Here is a 17,786-nt window from a genome sequence, read left to right as displayed (position 1 = left end):
TGAAGCTCTCTGTTTCAAAATATACTGTGCCTCTAGCCAAATTATTCCAATAAATTTTCAACACTTGTATCCACCTAGCAATGTGAAAGCTGCTCAGGTAAGTCCTGTAAATGAAAAGCAGGACAAATCCAACATAGACAATTATTGCTCAATCAGCCTCTTTTGATCATCAGCAAAGTGATGGTAGGAGTTTTCAATGGTAACCATGATGTGGAAGTGCCTGTAGTAGACTAGGGTGGACGAGGTCAGAAATCACACGTTATAGTCCAACATGTTTATTTGAAAACACAAGCTTTCAAAGCCTTCATAACAAAGTGTAGAGCTGGATAAACACAGCAGGCCAAGCAGCATTTTAGGAGCACAAAAGCTGATGGTTCGGGCCTAGACCCTTCATTAGGAAAAGGATCTAGGCCCGAAACATCAGCTTTTGTGCTCCTAAGATGCTGCTTGGCCTGCTGTGTTCATCCAGCTCCACACTTTGTTATCCTGGATTATCCAGCATCTGCAGTTCCCATTATCTCTTTCAAAGCCTTACTCCTTCTTCAGTTACTAGTGAGTGAGGTAGTATCAAACACAGAATTTATAAGTAAAAGATTAAAGGGTCACACCACCGATGAGGATGTACTAAACCTAAAACTAAACCTACTAAAACAAACCTAAGCTGCCGTTAAATCTTTAATCAGTTAGAAGGTTTTACTTGATTTATATGTATTTGCAAGTGCCAAAATTCCTTTGAAGTCACTGTCCTCAGGGAATGAAATATTTTTTCAGTGTGAAGAAGAGGTGATGTTTTAGATCAGACGATGCACATTAGGTGTGAGGTCTTGATTAGAATCTGTTTGTATTTTGGTTTGGATTCAGACTGGTTTTCTTTCTAAAGTAAGAATTTATAAAATGCTGCATTGACTGACTGTCCATAAATTGTGTGCTTTTTGCAAAAAGTAGAACACATCTGCAAATACAAATTCACCCTATAGCCTGTGCGTGTGCGTGTGCGTGTGCGTGTGCGTGTGTGTGTGTGTGTGTGTGTGTGTTTGTGTTTGTGTGTGTGTGTGTGTGTGTGTGTGTGTGTGTGTGTGTGTGTGTGTCTCTGCTTGCGCATGTGTATGAGGAGCAGTGTTTTCAAGCATCACTTGCTCATCAATAGCCTGCTCACCGATACACAGTTTGTGTTCTGAAAGGGACACTTGGCATCTGATCACATTACAATCTTGTTCCAAACACGGACAAAAGAGTTGAACTCTGGAGGTGAGGCCAAAGTGACTGCTCTTGACATCAAGGCTGTATGTGACTGACAGTGGCATCAAGGAGCCCTAGGAAAGCTGGAGTCAATGGGAATCACTGGATACTCTCCATTGTCTTGGGGACATACTCAGCACAATGGAAGGTAGTTGTGATTACTGGAGGTGCCATGAACAGATGAAAAATCAAAAGAAAAGTTTGAATACACATCTACGTATTTAATGACTGTTTTAGAAATGCATTGAGTACCCAATTGAGTTGATTTCTATAATTACACAACTTGTCTTTGCAGTAACCTTCCACAAGCTCCTCATAAATTAACATGAGCCTGACCATTAATGGCTCTTGACAAAGACTAAAGAACTGTGGATGCTGGAAATCAGAAACAAAATCAGAAATTGCTGGAAAATCTCTGTGGGTCTGGCAGCTTCTGTGGAAAGAAATCAGAGGTGACATCTAGGATGAGATGGCCATTCTTCTTGTCCCTCCAGGTTTGACTGAAATAATAAACTATTCTTTAGTCAACTGTGACAGAGATAACCATCTCTGGGCAAAACAAGAATCTGTACAATTGAAGTGCAAATTACTCTTATCCTGTAAGAAGAAATATTAATGACTTTCTACTTAAATCTTTAGGATGGAGCATAGACAGTTGTTTCCCAACAATGCAATTTTTAGTCTCAATTGTCATTGCTCCTCCTACCCATCCATCCCCTGCTGTCCAGGAGAAATGGTCACAATACTCCCACACCATTGAACTCAATTTCCTATTCAGCGTATAACATTGAATTTTTAAAGAGTCAGGGTTAGTCCATGTCAAATCTACTGAAGATATCAAACACCCCCGGCTCTTGACTACCTCAGAAAATCCTTTGACCTGTAAAACATAACCAACATCCTGTACTGGGGAGTGATAATGGGAACTGCAGATGCTGGAGAATCCAAGATAATGAAATGTGAGGCTGTGACGCTCTCTGATGAAGGGTCTAGGCCCGAAACGTCAGCTTTTGTGCTCCTGAGATGCTGCTGGTCCCGCTGTGTTCATCCAGCCTCACACTTCATTATCCTGTACTAGGGCTGACTGCAGTCGAACTGTCTTTTGTCAAAACAATGAAGTAGTTTACATTTTAAAAGCATGAACTAATATCCCTCTGTTGTTTTCTACTAAAGTTGTTGTTACCAGAAAAAATCTCTTTATCATTTTCAAATCAATATTTCCTTATAGTATGAAATGTGATCTCAAGAACCAGGACCTAGACAATTGAGGATAGATGTGTGTCCAGAAACGCACAGTGACAGAAATAATAACTTCTCAGGAGCAAGGCATTTGTATAGGGTCTTTATGTTGTTATAAACAATGGAATTCAGTCCCCCTCACAAGGCAGGATGCGCACTGCTTTGTGTGACGATGGGAAGACAAACATTGAGTGGAATGAGATTAACTAACCAATAATTCAGCATTTAAAACAGCTTGTGTCAACACAATAAGACTGAGGAAACAAGTTCCTCCTGCATTTAGGGACCACATAAATACTCCGTACCTGATCATGACAGGCTGCATAAACGCCACAAGCCAGCTGACTGGTCTGGGTAAATGTACATTCTTCTATACTTGGCATTGCCAAGATCCTGAACAGAGCTAAAGAACACAAGCTCATCAATCACTGCAATCCAACAGTGAGGTTTTATTCCTTACATGTACTCTGTAGAAGCACAAGACAAATCTGAACAAGTCTATAAACCTGGCTGGTGACTCATCAGTATGACTCACTGGTGCACTCTCTCCTGCCTCGTTTGTGTGTTGCACAGAGCCTTTTGCCAAGTCCATCAGGAAGACTGTGAGCCTGAGAGAGGGGCTATTCCAGGCAGTGGAGGCCTGCAGGTCAAAGTCTCCCTCTACATGGATGACATCACCATTTTCTGCTTGGGTCTGCTGTCAGTGCGCAGGCTCATCAGTATCTGCGACCAGTTCAAACTGGCCTTGGGAGCCAAGGTAAACTGAGGCAAGAGTGAGACCATGTTCCTTGGGAAATTGGCCAACCCATCCCTCATTCCGTTCACCATCAGGACAGATTACCTGAAGGTGCTGGGATTATCGTTTGAAGGGGCTGGGGCATGCACAAAACCTTGGGAGGATCATATCACCAAGGTGAGGGAGAAACTTGGCTTTTGGGAGCACCATTCCCTCTCCATCAGGTATGAGGTAATCTCTCTGTTGTTGTTTGTGAAGCAAGTCTGGCCCATTCCCCAAATCTGTGATGTTGCAGTCAGCTGAGCCATCTTGCACTTCATCCAGAAGTCTAAGATGGACCGTGTCTGCGGAGACACCATGTACAAAACATTGGATAAGGAGGGAAGAATGTGCTCTATGCCACCCTCATCCTGATGGCCACTTTTGTGTGTGGCTGCATCAAGCTGTATGTAGATCCTTAGTTTGCAAACACCACACGTACTGAGGTTCTGCCTGTCCCCGGTGTCGCCAACAATGGGCTGATTGCGTTGCTGCAGAACGTTCCAAGAAGTTATACCATTCCACATCACCTGTTCTTCATGGAGAAATTTATCAAGAAAAACACCTTTGACTACAAGTCCATCAGGAAGTGGTCAGCACGTTGGGTTCTTGAGACTCTGTTGGAAAAGGAGACGGTGGATCCTGTTGGTTTTTCCCTGAGCAGACTGTCAAAGTCATTTGCCAGAATAAAAAATGAAAGAACTGTGGATGCTGTAAATCAGGAGCAAAAACAAAGTTACCGGAAAAGCTCAGTAGATCTGGCAGCATCTGTGAACTTAAAAACAGAGTTAACATTTCGGGTCCGGTGACCCTTCCTCAGGGTTCTGATGGTAAGAGCTTGGCTGATGGTAAGAAGTGTATTTCCTGTGAGATCCTTCCTGTACACCTTCCTGTTCTCTGTGCCAATGAATGCTGCCCTAGCAGCGGCTGCAAGAGGATAGAGACTGCCACACATCTCCTGCCAGAATGTGCCCTTCCAAAGCAAAGCTGGAGACAGATGCCATGGTTTCTGCTGCGGCTCGCCCCAAGCAGTTCTGTGACACAGGACTCTGGGCTCTATGGGCTGATCCCCAGGACACACGCACACACACTTGACTTCAACTAAGTGTTGCAGACTGGCAAATTCCAAGGTCCAAGACTACATGCTGAGGGACGCACTGAAGCTTGGAGCAGCTGGCAACAAAGTACAGTCTGGAAAGGCCACCTTTTAATGTCTTTTTGCCAAAGTTAAATCTGGGTCCGTTCAGTTATCACACACCGTGGGGCCTCTAATACATGTAAATATAGTCTTGTACAATTTAGAGATGACTTTGGTTTGTTTTTTTTTGATGGAGTCAGACTCCAGTGGCTGCTTGTTTTTCATATGCTACTATCTAAACCAAAGATGTTAGTGATTATGTGTGTATATTTAGATGTTTTTATGAATAAAGTATATTTTGGAAATAAAAAGAGTATAACTCACTGATGGTCAGCTGACTTGCCTCTTAAAGGGGCAGCATAACAATGTCAACTATAATACATAACACATATAAACCTTGTATCCATCAGTGTTCAGAGGCAGTGAGTAGACAAAGCTCAGTTCGGGCTGACTGGAGGGTCAACTTTCCTGTGCAAATTAAATAATCAACTTGAACTTGGAACTCAACAGATAGTGGTGATGTCTTGATTCAATCAGTTGGGAATGCAGATTGGGAAATAAGCTCCTACTTCTGGTTTAACATCCCAGCAGTGTTTTTGCAGTCCTTACGGTGATGGAGATCACAAACAGAGGAAGGGGGTAAATATTTTGCTAATCAGAATACAGAGGGACCATGACCAGATGGGCAAATGGGCTAAGGAGTAGCAAATGGAGTTTGATCCAGATAAATGTGAAGTAGGGTGAATTAGGGTAGGACTTAATGGTAGAGTCCTAAGGAGTTTTGACGAACAAAGAGACCTTGGAGTGCACACCCTTAGTTCCTTGAAATTTGAGTTGCAGTTCAACAAGGTAGTGAAGAAGATATTTCGTACGCTTGTCTTTATTTGTCAGTGCATTGAATATAGGAATTGGAGGTCTTGTTGCAGCTGTACAGGACATTGGTTAGGCCACTTTTGGAATAATGCATGCAATTCTCATCTCCCTGCTAGAGGAAAGATATTGTTAAATTTGGAATGATTCAGAAAAGATTTACAAGAATTTTGCCAGGTTTGGAGGGTTAGAGCTAAGGGAGAGACTGAATAGGCCAGAGCAATTTTCCCTGGAGTGTCGGAGGCTGCAGGATGACCTTACAGAAGTTTATAAAATCGTGAGGGGCATGGATAGGGTGTATAGTCAAGGTCTTTTCCCAAGCATAGGGGAGTCCAAAGCTAAAGGTCATAGGTTTAAGGTGAGAGGGGAAAGATTCAAAAAAGATCTAAGAGGCAACTTTTTCATGCAGAGGGTGATGCGTTTAGGGAAAGAGCTGCCAGAGGAAATGGTGGAGGCTGGTACAATTACAATATTTAAAAGCCATCTGGATAGGTAGATTAATAGGAAGGTTTAGAGGGATATGGGCCAAATGCTGCCAAATGGGACTAGATTTATTTAGGATATTTGGTTGGCATGGCCAAGTTGGACCAAAGGGTCTTTATCCATGTTGTAAATCTTTATGACTCTAATTTTAAAAAGGGGAAAGTAAAAATTATAATGCCCAATGGACAAATTATCTGAATAAGGAGAGATATTTGTTTTAAAACTCACAATCTGTTCATACTAGAAGCTAATTGTCTCCTTCACTATGAAAGTTTCTCAGGGTAGTGTCCTAGGTTCAACCTTCTTCAGTTGTTTCATCAATCAGTTTCATTCCATCATAAGGTCAGAATCAGGCCTTGATTAAGCAAGGATCAGCACAAACTACAACTCCTCAGGCACTTGAATAGTTCATGTTCAAACTTGGACAACACCCAGGTTTGGGCTGATGAGTGTCATGCAACATTCAAACCAGACAAGTGCCAGACAATGACCATCTCAAACAAATGAGAATTAAGCATTACCCTCTGATGTTCAATGGCATTATGATCACTGAATCCCACACAATCAACATCGTGGAAGTTACCACTGAGCAGAAACTATGTTCAAATAAATGCTGTGGCTAAAACATCAGGTCAGGGGCAGTTGTTAACAAATTTGTTGAAACCCCAATCCCTGTCCACTATCTAAAAAGAACCTGGAGTGTGATTGAATACACTCCACTTGGCTGAATGAGACTTGGTTGAATCACACTTAAGAATCTTGATGTTCAAGGACAAAGTTGTCTGATTGATTGGCACGCTATCCATGACCTTTCACATTCATTTCCCCATCATCACTGATGCATGGTGGCTGCAACATATACTACGTATAAGGTGTTCCACAGTGATTCACCAAGGCTCCTACAACAACACATTCCAAATCCATGACCTCTACCATCTAGAAGGACAAGAACTACAGATGAATGGGAACACAATCCACCTGTAAGTTTCCCTCACATCTTCCTGACTTGGAACTATATTGCCAATTCTTTACTGATGTTGGGTCAAAACCCAGGAGCTACCTCTCTCCTAGCACTGTGAGTGGCCTTACATGCCAAGGTCTACAAATGTTACAAGAAGGAAGCTCACTGATGCATTCTCCAGGGTACTCAAGAACAGCCAATAAATGACAGCTTAGCTAATGATGCTCAAATCCAATGAATAATTACTTAAAAGATCAACATTCTTTTGATATCTATTTCATTTGTGTGATTATGAACCAGCAAGACTTTTGTTATTAGATGTCATTATAATTTTATAATGCAAAATACACAGCTGGATTCTTTATTTTTGATCCAGATCCAATAACGCTATTTGCGATATAATAAATATTTGAGGAAAATGGTCTAATCAACATTATTTTAAGACTAGTTGCAGCCCAATTATAATAAATGGCTTAATGGCAACATCATAATGGGAGATATAAGAAAATGCATCCTGCTATCTTTAATGCTGTGACATTTGTTATTCAAACTTGCACTTTCATATCTGAGCAAAGTTCAAAAATATGGGACAAGGGTCTATAATTGATATATTGATTGATTATTGTCCTTCAGAATAACCCTATATTCTAACTATGCTGAGAAAATAATCTGAGACCAATGGCCCAGAATGTTACTTCTAAACTACTGTCCAGAAATAATAAAACTTATTTATTTCTATTCTCATGCACACCATATTTATAATGGCAGGAAATGTTAAAAACTAAACTCAAAAATTTGAATCCTCTTTGTAGAGGTCACTCCTTGATCACATTCTGTATGCAAGAGATTTTACTAAAATTTTTATATTGATTTTCTTCCACATTAGTAATCAAGTTGATAAGTAAATTTGTTTGAGGTGCCCTTTAAATTCACTCTGGTCAGGAACATTTAAAGCTGACTTGTGTCACTCACCAAGTTATTGAAGCGGAGCTCCATTATCAGTAGTCTTCTGGTTGGGAAGTCAAAAGTATACTTGTTAAGAATCAAGTAAGCAAGTGACCAGTTTTATTGGGAGGGGACGAAACGGGACAGTTAAGCAAGTGAGCACTGTTTGGGATCTAGGTCGCTGGGACATGATACTCCGGGCAAAATTGAAACTAAGTAAATGTCCTATGAGAGACACTTTGATACAAATGTATGATCAAAGCAAATAGAAAAAGATTGTTTGACCATTTCTGATCCACACAACTGTGATAACTGAACATCACATGTCTGGGGCTGTACATTCCAAGTTCCATCGAAACAAAGTTGGAGATGAGTGTAGGAGAGGAAAATATGAAGCCACACTGAGATGGCACTTCTGCTACTGGGGATCAACTGTTATAGGATTAGCTGCATGTTAACTGGATGCAGGCATCCAACTGGAGGGGTGAAAGACTTTAAAACCTCACCGAGAGTTTTCAGCCCTCCAACCCTGCTCAACCACTATGCATGCTCATGGCTGATCTTCTATCTCAATACCATATTCTCAATTTCTACCCAAACATGCACTTTCAGCTTCCTGTGATGCCGCTCTGTTGATTGGGCTTGCAACATTGGGAATCTACCCTTTTCCTTCCTAGAGTGATGAAGTTGAAATGGTCTATTAGAAAGCTGCTTGCTGAAAGACTGTGCCATTGGGCTCACTACCAGAGCTTATGACCATATTTCAGTCCTGACCTTGAAATCACAAATTCTGTACGAAAATGTTGGCTGAAATCTTACAATGCAGAGACTAAACTCTGACTCAACCTTTGTTGTTGATTGCATCAGGAACTTCACGAGGTCTCAGATGCTTGAGGATCCTGAAGACTTTGTTTAAACCTCTAATTGCTGGTTCTACATTGCCTAGATTTATCCGGGGTTCCACTGACAGTGGGGTCAAATGGGCAGAACTTTGGAGGTTTGAACTATATGCCCTGTACTGGCAGCCAGACAAAAGGAAACACGAGCAATAAAACGACTTGTTCCCATTTTGAATGCTGGAGTTCGGAAATTGTAGAAAGGATTCGGAACAACAGAATCTCAACCATCCTGCAAAACTGAGAATCTTGTAATCAGTTGTTCAACTACCAAGAACAATTAGCTTTGTTGCAGCAGCTACAGCATTCAACTCTTCATAAGCAAATCAAATACTGATCCATTTGTGTGTGGGTTTTTTTAAAAACTTTCATCTTTTTGGATTCACTTCTTACTTCTGGTTTGTGCACGTGCCTGTTCTGTTACTAATTTGTCTCGGTTTAATACCTAATATGCCTGGAGTCCATTAACTCAAGAAAGCGCGGTTAAATTGGCCCCTTTTTCAACTTAAGGTCACTTGGGTCTGGGAGGAAGGTATCCACAAGGGACACTACCTTTTCTTGTCAAATTAACCCTGCTGCAACTAACTGAGGAAGTGGGTGAGTTAAGAACAGGAGCCATTTCATCCTTCTTCAAATGAGAGTATAACAATGTAGGGTACTAGTATTGAATTGTAAAAAATTGATGAAGTTAATCCTGGGCATGAGAACTTTCAAGCAATATATCTGGATGAATGAATGAACCTATTAATTAATTCATGATTTTATTGCCATGTGTATTTTACAGTGAGGAAAAATGTACGATACAGCGAAAAACTTTTGTTTTCTTATTCTTAATAATGATTCAAAGTGTTGCTGGATTAAAGCAACAGTGAAAAGATTTTCAACTGTCATCACAATCCAGCACCATTTTGAATAGTTTTAGGAATAAAAATTTTAGAAATATATAGTTTAAACAGATTCCATCGGTCCTGTGCCAGCTCATCATTAATGACATCTGCCCCGCCATCTCTCTTCCACCACCTCGCTGTAATCTACACCAGACCTAACCAATGTTGAAGTCACTTCAACAGGTGCCATCTTTCACTGCTCAGTCAATTCTCTTCCACCACCAGCTCACTACTGCCTGAGCTGGACCTACCAATATCAGAGTCATACCTTTCACTGCTGGGCCCACCTTATTGATTTCATTGTGATGCCCGACCATCACCACTTCGCTGCAAGCAGTGCCGAGCCCAACCAATGGCAAAGTCACTGATCCTCAGGCACCGTCTTTTGTCGCTCAGCCTACATTGCTAATGGAGTCTCCACCGATGCAGCAATCGCCAATTCCAATGCCAGATCCTGCGCTCGGACCAGAAAAGCAATCTGCGCTGGGCTCATTCACCATTGCCATAAGTATCTCAGCAGGAAAAGAGATTATAACAATGTTAACCTGAAGATAGTCTCAGAAGCCATAGGCTTTTTTGCTCTTTCAAGGACATGTGCCTGGCTCTGTAAGATTATCCCTAAGAGAAAAACAATTACATAACAAGATCTTTTAAAACCTGGATATCAACTGCTAACTATTACATCCACGTTAACAGCTTGACAAAATGGTTATAATGTTGAACTGATTGGAATAAGAGCAATCAAAGAAAAGCTCACCATGCACTAGTTTTTATAAAAATATTTCATGAACTGAAAAATTCTTGTCAGCTTTTTCTCTTACTCTGCCAGAGGTACAGTTCCAGATAAATGTGCAAGACCTTATGCATGGTGTTGAATTGTCCAGGTTTTCACAGTTGCAGATAAAATAGTTTAGTTTAATAAACTTACCTTCTTCTTTGCTTAACCTAACGAAGTCTGTCGGAGTAAATTCTTCAAAGCTTTAAAATGTAAATCATGGGACACTATATGAAGTAGTAAAGTACATCCTTTGCAAAGGCAAAAGTAAATCCTGTTAACAGTCTAATGTGGAATGGGAGAATAGGAAGCCATTTTAACCCCTCTCACAGGAACAAAGTAAATTGAGCTGCAACGTATGTTATTAAATCTGCACATAATCGTCATTTGTATATTTTAAAGAATGTCCTCTATTTTGCACTGCCTGCAGTAAAGAATACACAAAATAAAACTGTAATTCCTGTCAGTATCGTGGCACAACTTTTCTCCCGAATTTAAACTGCAAACTGAAGAAATCATGTTATGAATCTTTACAGGTGCTTTTTCTATGAAAATACTGCAAAGGCTCACAATAAACATCATGCAATTTTTTTTAATAGCTCCAGGAATAAGTCTTGCAATTCATTGTTGTTCACTCAAATCTGTTATTCCTTACAGTCTCTCTTGCACTTTTTGTCTACATTTCTTTAGTAAATTGGACAATGGGTAAGTTTGGATGGAGAGGCCTGAATTTATTCTGATGCATGACATGTTGAGCTGTCAATAACTGATTCCTTTGAGGCTGATTATACAAATTGTTTTCAAGCTAAATGCATGAGATTAAGCTTGCTAATGCTTCAGTAAGTTTAACTTATCATGGAGACCGGGAAAAGGCACAATTTCAATTCTGGGGCTTTGACATGTTAGCAGAACTCTGGAGTACTGTGCCCAGTGCTGGTTGACCTGTTGTGGGAAGGATATTATTAAGCTGGAGAGGGTCAGAAAAGATTTATCAGAATGTTGCTGGGAATGGAAGCTTTGAGTTATAAGGAGTGGCTGAATAGGCTGGGACTTTTTCCACTGGAGCATAGGAGGTTCAGGGGTGACCTTGAAGAGTTTTATAAAATAATGAGCAGTATAGATAAGGTGAATGGCAGGTGTCTTTTCCGTAGGGTGGGGAGTTTCAAGATTAGGGAGCATATTTTTAAGGTGAGAGGAGAAAGATTTTAAAAAGTCACGTGGGGCAATTTTTTTAGACAGGGAATAGTTCATGAGTGGAATGAGCTTCCAGAAAAAATGGTGGATCTGAGAAGAGTTACAATGTTTAAAAAGCATTTGGATAAATATATGAATAAGAAATGTTTGGAAGGATATAGCCAAACGCAGGAAGGTGGGAATAATTTAGTTTGGAATTGTGGTCAGCATGGCCTGGTTGGACTGAAATGCCCATTTCCGTGCTACGTAGCTCTTTGACCCTATGATTCCCTTCCACTTTTTGTACACAATTCTCCAGTAAATTGGGCAATTGGTATGTTTGCATGGAGACCTGAATTTGTCCTGATGCGTTATTTGTGTCGAGCAGTCAACAACTGATTCCTTTGGGGCTGTTTATATAGATTGTTCTCATACTAAATGCATGAGATTCAGCTAGCTAATACTTCAGTAAGTTTAACTCATCATTGAGACCAGGAAAAGGTAAAATTTCAATCCTGGGGCTGTGATCAGTTAGCAGAACTCAGCTGCTGGCTTTTATAATTAGTTTCAGAGTATTCACATCAGGTTTGGAAACATCAGATTACGTTTTCATTCTTAACCATTATCCAGCAAATTCTTGAATAAAAACTCCTGGGAATCAAAAGAAGCAGGGCCTGTGTACGATAGCTCCTGAAGTTAAGAAATTGAGGATCAAGAAAATGGATAAAGAGTGGGAAAATAATTTTCCGAAAAATAATTGGTATTAGCTGAGATTGGCATGTTGTAGCTCTTGCATAAAAATAGATGGGCTGAAGCAGATGCAAGGTACAGGCATGTCGGTTTGAGATAGAAATACAATCCATACCAAAGTGCCTCCAGGCTTGAAGAAATCATGTGATCTTTACCATGGGGGTGGCCATATTTCAGCTGTTTCAATAAAGTCACAGTACAAATCAGACTGTTGGCCTGACAGTTCAAAACATGGTGTTAGAAGTAGAGCTGAGAGTGAGTGTTAAAAGACATTGCAATTGCTATTGATGGAGAGACGTGAGAATATTCAGACCAATGATAGCTGCCACAAGTAAATAAAACAAATTGAAAAAGATCAAAGAAGCAGGCCACAGCTGAAACACGGGGTCATTTTGTTTTTATTCACTCGTGGTACGTCAGCATCATTGGCTGGGCCAGAATTTGTTGCTTGCCCCTAGCTGCCCTTATGAAGGCGAAGGTGAGATGCATTTTTGAATGATAAATAAAAAGAAAATTCCATGTGATGAATGTAGACCGACAATTCCCTTAGGAAGGGTGTTTAGGTTTTTGATCTAATGACACTGAAGGAATAACGATATATTTAGAATTCAGAATGCTATGTGTCTTGAAGGGGATGTTTCTGGTGGGCGGTGTTCCCATATACCTACTGCCCTTGTCCTTCTGGATGAAGGGGTCATGGGTTGCTATCTAAAGGGCCTTTGATGAATTTATGCTGTGCACCTTGTAAATACTACACATTGCCGCTATGGAGCGTAGGTGGCAGACAAAGCAGGTGTTTGTGTATATGATGCCAATCAAGCAGCTTAAGTATAGTTGCAGCTGCACTCATTCAGGCAAGCAGGGAGTACTTTACCATACCTCTGACTTGTGCGTTATAGATGGTGGACAGGCTTTAGGAAGTTAGGATGCCTTTACTTGGTGCAGTATTGTTAGCCTCTGACTAGCTCTTGTGGCTATTGTATTAGTGCGTCCAGTCGAGTTTCTAGTCAATGGTTACCCTAAGGATCTTGATTGTGGGCAATTCAGTGATGACAACACCATTGAATGTCAAGCATTTGTGCTGTGTGAATGTTACTCAGCACCTGTCAGCCCAAGCCTGGCTATTGTCCAGATCTTGTTGCATTTTAACATTGGCCTGCTTCAGTCATGAATGGTGCTGAACATTGTAAAATCATTGATGAACATCATAATTTCTGACTTTTTGTTGGAGTGAAGCAGCTAAAAATGGACCAGCCTAGGGCAGAACTATGCAGAACTGCTGCATGAATGTCTTGGAGCTGAAGTGACTGACCTCCAACAACCACAACGATTTATCTATGTGCCAGATATGACTCCAACCAGTAGTAAGTTCTCCTTTGATTCCTAATGACGCCAGTTTTGCTAGGGTTCCTTGATGCCACATTCAGTCAAATGCATCCTCAATGCATGGACTGCAAACATTGGCAAAAGAGTTGAATTCCAGAGATGAGGTGAGGCTGTCACTGTCACCTTACCTCTGGAATTCTACGCTTTTGTCAATGTTTGCAGTCCATGACTAACTTTACCTTTCATAGCTCCAGTCAAATTAAGGGTGAGATGAAGCAGAAATAGTAACCTTTCCATACATGTTGGCAAAATTAAGAAATTGTAACAGGTCTGCTTAACCAGTGAGAACAACCAAACATAGCTAATTCTAATCACTGCTGAAAACTGAATGTTTCAATACATGTTTGACTCTAAATCTCTCTAAAGAACGGATAAAGACAAACTACATAAACTTTAAAATCTCGACGACATGCTTTGGACTGAAAGCGAACCTGATCTACAAATGCTACCTTTTCAATATTTGGACCCAAGATAAGAAAATGTCTATTGACCAATATGTAAGTTAATTATCACAGCTCACAGAATCCTGTGAATTTGTGCAACTAAAAGATGATTCAATTAAAGAATAACCATGTACAAAGGGCTGGATACAAAAACTGTGGAGGGCTATGTGCAAAGGAGCAAAAGATATGGCTAGTTGTAAAGAAAGCAGTGTTTTCTTTTCAAGACGTACGGTCTTCTTTCACAGAAGTGGCTTTCAAATATGGCTAGAGGGAATGACAACACGTAAGTACAGAGGCCAATGGAATGATATCGTCCAACAATTCTGTTAAATCGCTCTACACCATATGATAAGATGCTTCAATCAGGCTGTTAGGTGGGAAGTGGTTTTGTGCCTATTGGGATAATGACTGCATCAGGTCGACATAGGGTGTCAGATGGTCACCAGTGTGTCATACAATGTTGTGACCTTCACAGACCTATGTGAGGTGACTCAGCATGTCAAACCAAAAATGAAGGCCTCAAAAGTGAGTTTGAAGCTCTGTGATGCCACCATTGTCATGCCAAAAGGACACATTATGATGATACAATACATTATGATGGTACGAGAAAACATTGTGGAGTTTCACTTTGCAAAGACAGCAAACAAAATCTACTCAACTCAGTTGCGACATACCTAAAGTTTGGACAGGTAATACTCAATGTGCCAAAAGAGGTTTTCAATATGTCATGGCACACAAAATCACTGACTGCAGGACAGATCCCAGAGGAGACAACAATGTTTTAACAGGGTTAAGATGCCTTCCTGGAGAATATCATTTTGATGTAGCTGAAAGGTAAAATCAATTTAGCATCTGCTGAGGAAAGACTCAGATGTTATCTAGGCCAGTCTGAAAAGTAAGATAAAAGACATAAAATAATTAACAAAGTGTAATTCCTACAAAATGGATTAGAAGCATGGTAGCGGTGAAATAATCTGGAGATCTGAAAGCATGCATTGACTCAAAGTATTGAATAAAAAGCAGTGTTCTCTCCAATTAATGCCAACCATCAAAGGAATTTTGCCACAACTTGCAAAGACAAAAGTTTTCACTACATTAGTTGTCAGGTACAGTTACTAACAAGTGAAGCTTGATGAAAATAATATGTTTCTAACTATATCCTAGTGTCCTTCAGCAGATATAGATCACTATACCATTTCCACAACTGAAAAGGTATATCATTACAAATAAAATGCAATAGTTAGTGATCTATGTGAAGTAGAAGGCACAGTAGAGGAGCAGCTAGTTTATGGGTGTGGAAACAAAACAGAAGAATCAATGGCTGACCACAGTCAAAATCCAATGTGGCTGCTAGATAAAACCTACTAAGTGAACCTGAAGTTGAATGAGAAAAATTGCATTTAAAGAAGTCCAAAATCAAATTCTTAGGCCATGTACCGACAGCGAAAGATCTTCTTCACCTGTATTTCAAGAAGGTGAGAACTGAGGCAGCGTGCCGCTCCCAACAAATACGAAAGCCGTGCAACAATTTGTTGGATTCATCAACCACTCAACAAATTTTTTGCTTAATTTGTTATCAGAGTGTGAACCATAAAGCGAACGCAAAGCCGGGAATTTGCGGTGGTAGTGGAGCATGGGACAAAAAGCAACATTTACTGACCCTGTTAAAACATTGTTGTCTGCTCTGGGATCTGTTCTGCAGTCAGTGATTTCACTGAAATCAAGCAACTTGCTGCAATGGCAGCACTAGTATCAAAGATCTATGATGTTAATGATGAAGTCACCCTCAAGTATGATGCCTGTGAGATACAGTTTGAGGCAAAATCAGTGCAGTAAAAACAATCAGCTGTGTTGGCATCCAGGGTATTAATACAAATAGGAAAATGCTATGTTCAAATTTGAAGAGTCCTAAGACAGTTACTATGCTTGTGAGCAGTTTTACCAATGCCTTCCTGAAGAAAAACACAGGAACAGTTGAGGCCAACCATAAGCCAGTTCAAATCATTTTTGTTCAAGCCACTGCCAACTACTCTTAGCATCTTTCCAAAATCTGTTACAGAGATGCTGATTGGATGTGGCATACCAGCACATGAAGCAGATGTACATTGCAACCATGCTGTTGAGAACAGCACTCCCTAGGAAGAAAGTATAGGATACTACGACAGATTTTGAAATTATCTTCCAGAACCATGCTCAGGAATTCATGAACCCAGCAGAGGCATTGAATCAAAAGGCAAGTGCATTGTTCAACAAATGTGCAACTCTGCAGGATGTCAGTCTCCAAGAGCTGCTAAACGTAGTGATGAAAGGATGGCCCAGCGGTATCAAGGCACACCTTTAACAGCATATGGCATACAGCGATTAATTAACAGATCAAGATGGCATAATGTACAAAAGAAGTGGAGCAATTGTTCAGTGGCTTATAAGGGCCTGAGAGATGTGAGCACTAGCCACATACACGCTTCATCGCTAAACATTGTATGCCGACATTTTGCTCACCCCTCATAATCATCAAAGCACATCTTCAATCTAATTGCAGGCTGTTTAGGAAGCACAGGCTTGCATTTCAAGGTGAACTACAACTAGCATTAAAATGCTGCTCCAAAGACACTTTGTGCACAGGGATAAGCATCCAGCTAACAAATTGAACCAGACTGCATCTTAGGGCTGCTCATTGACTTTCTTTGTGCTTGTTCATCTAGATAGTCATATCACCCCTGCTTTCCCTGGCCAATTTGTGCAGCCACACCATCAGACTCCCTGTCTTGCTGGCAGCAGCAGTTGTTCGTTTTGCTCTCTGGCAGTGTGCCATGTCAGTCTCACTCCATGTGCTAGGCCATATGTGACAAACAAATACTGAAAGCAGATAGCCATACCCCAAAGTCTCAGGGGAGCAGTCTTCACCAAAATCCATAAGGCACCCATCTGTCTCACGTCCCAAAACAGTAAGTCCAAGGCAGCACCTAAGATGCGTCTCGATAATAGGCCATGGTCAAGCATCCAGTCAGTGTCCTCTTGATCAGTGGATCCGTGCCTTGGCAGTGTAAGAGGTGGATCATAGTCAATGACATTCCTACTGAGGGATCAATGTCAGGGCTGGGTTGGGAGTGGGGAGAGTGCAGGAGAAAGATTTACTGATTCTTTCTCTGTGGCCTCCATACTCCCCTCCTCAGAGGTCAAAGAATTGGATTCTAGCAGAGCCAGCTGCTTCTCCACTGAGCTGGTAGACATCCTGCCAGTTGAGACCAGGAATCAAGGCCAGTGGTTAGCAGTGGTGTGCAATGAATGACACTTTCGGCAGGGTTGCTATAGAATAAAGGGTAGTGCTTAGTTGGTAGGACATGGATGTCTCAACATCCCCACAGAAGCAGCTCTGATCTTCTCCTGTGTAGGGCAGTGTTCTCTCTCTGTAGATACAGGAGGAATGGGATACAGGGGAACTTAGCTGTCTGGATACAGAATTGGCTGGCCAACAGAAGACAGCGAGTGGTAGTAGAAGGAAAATATTCTGCCTGGAAATCAGTGGTGAGTGGTGTTCCACAGGGCTCTGTCCTTGGGCCTCTACTGTTTGTAATTTTTATTAATGACTTGGATGAGGGGATTGAAGGATGGGTCAGCAAGTTTGCAGACGACACGAAGGTTGGAGGTGTCGTTGACAGTGTAGAGGGCTGTTGTAGGCTGCAGCGGGACATTGACAGGATGCAAAGATGGGCTGAGAGGTGGCAGATGGAGTTCAACCTGGATAAATGCGAGGTGATGCATTTTGAAAGGTCGAATTTGAAAGCTGAGTACAGGATTAAGGATAGGATTCTTGGCCGTGTGGTGG

At 41.0% G+C, this 17,786-nt stretch overlaps 1 long non-coding RNA gene across 1 annotated transcript in view; it reads right to left on the bottom strand.

Annotated features, from left to right (window-relative positions):
• Window positions 1–17,786, bottom strand: part of LOC125458133 (uncharacterized) — a 153,813-nt gene that overhangs the window by 54,525 nt on the left and 81,502 nt on the right. The gene's annotated exons all lie outside the window — the stretch shown is intronic.

Source organism: Stegostoma tigrinum, chromosome 13 (genome assembly GCF_030684315.1).
Source record: "Stegostoma tigrinum isolate sSteTig4 chromosome 13, sSteTig4.hap1, whole genome shotgun sequence".
In the NCBI taxonomy this organism is placed as follows: Eukaryota; Metazoa; Chordata; class Chondrichthyes; order Orectolobiformes; family Stegostomatidae; genus Stegostoma; species Stegostoma tigrinum.
This window is presented reverse-complemented; position numbering and strand designations above follow the sequence as displayed.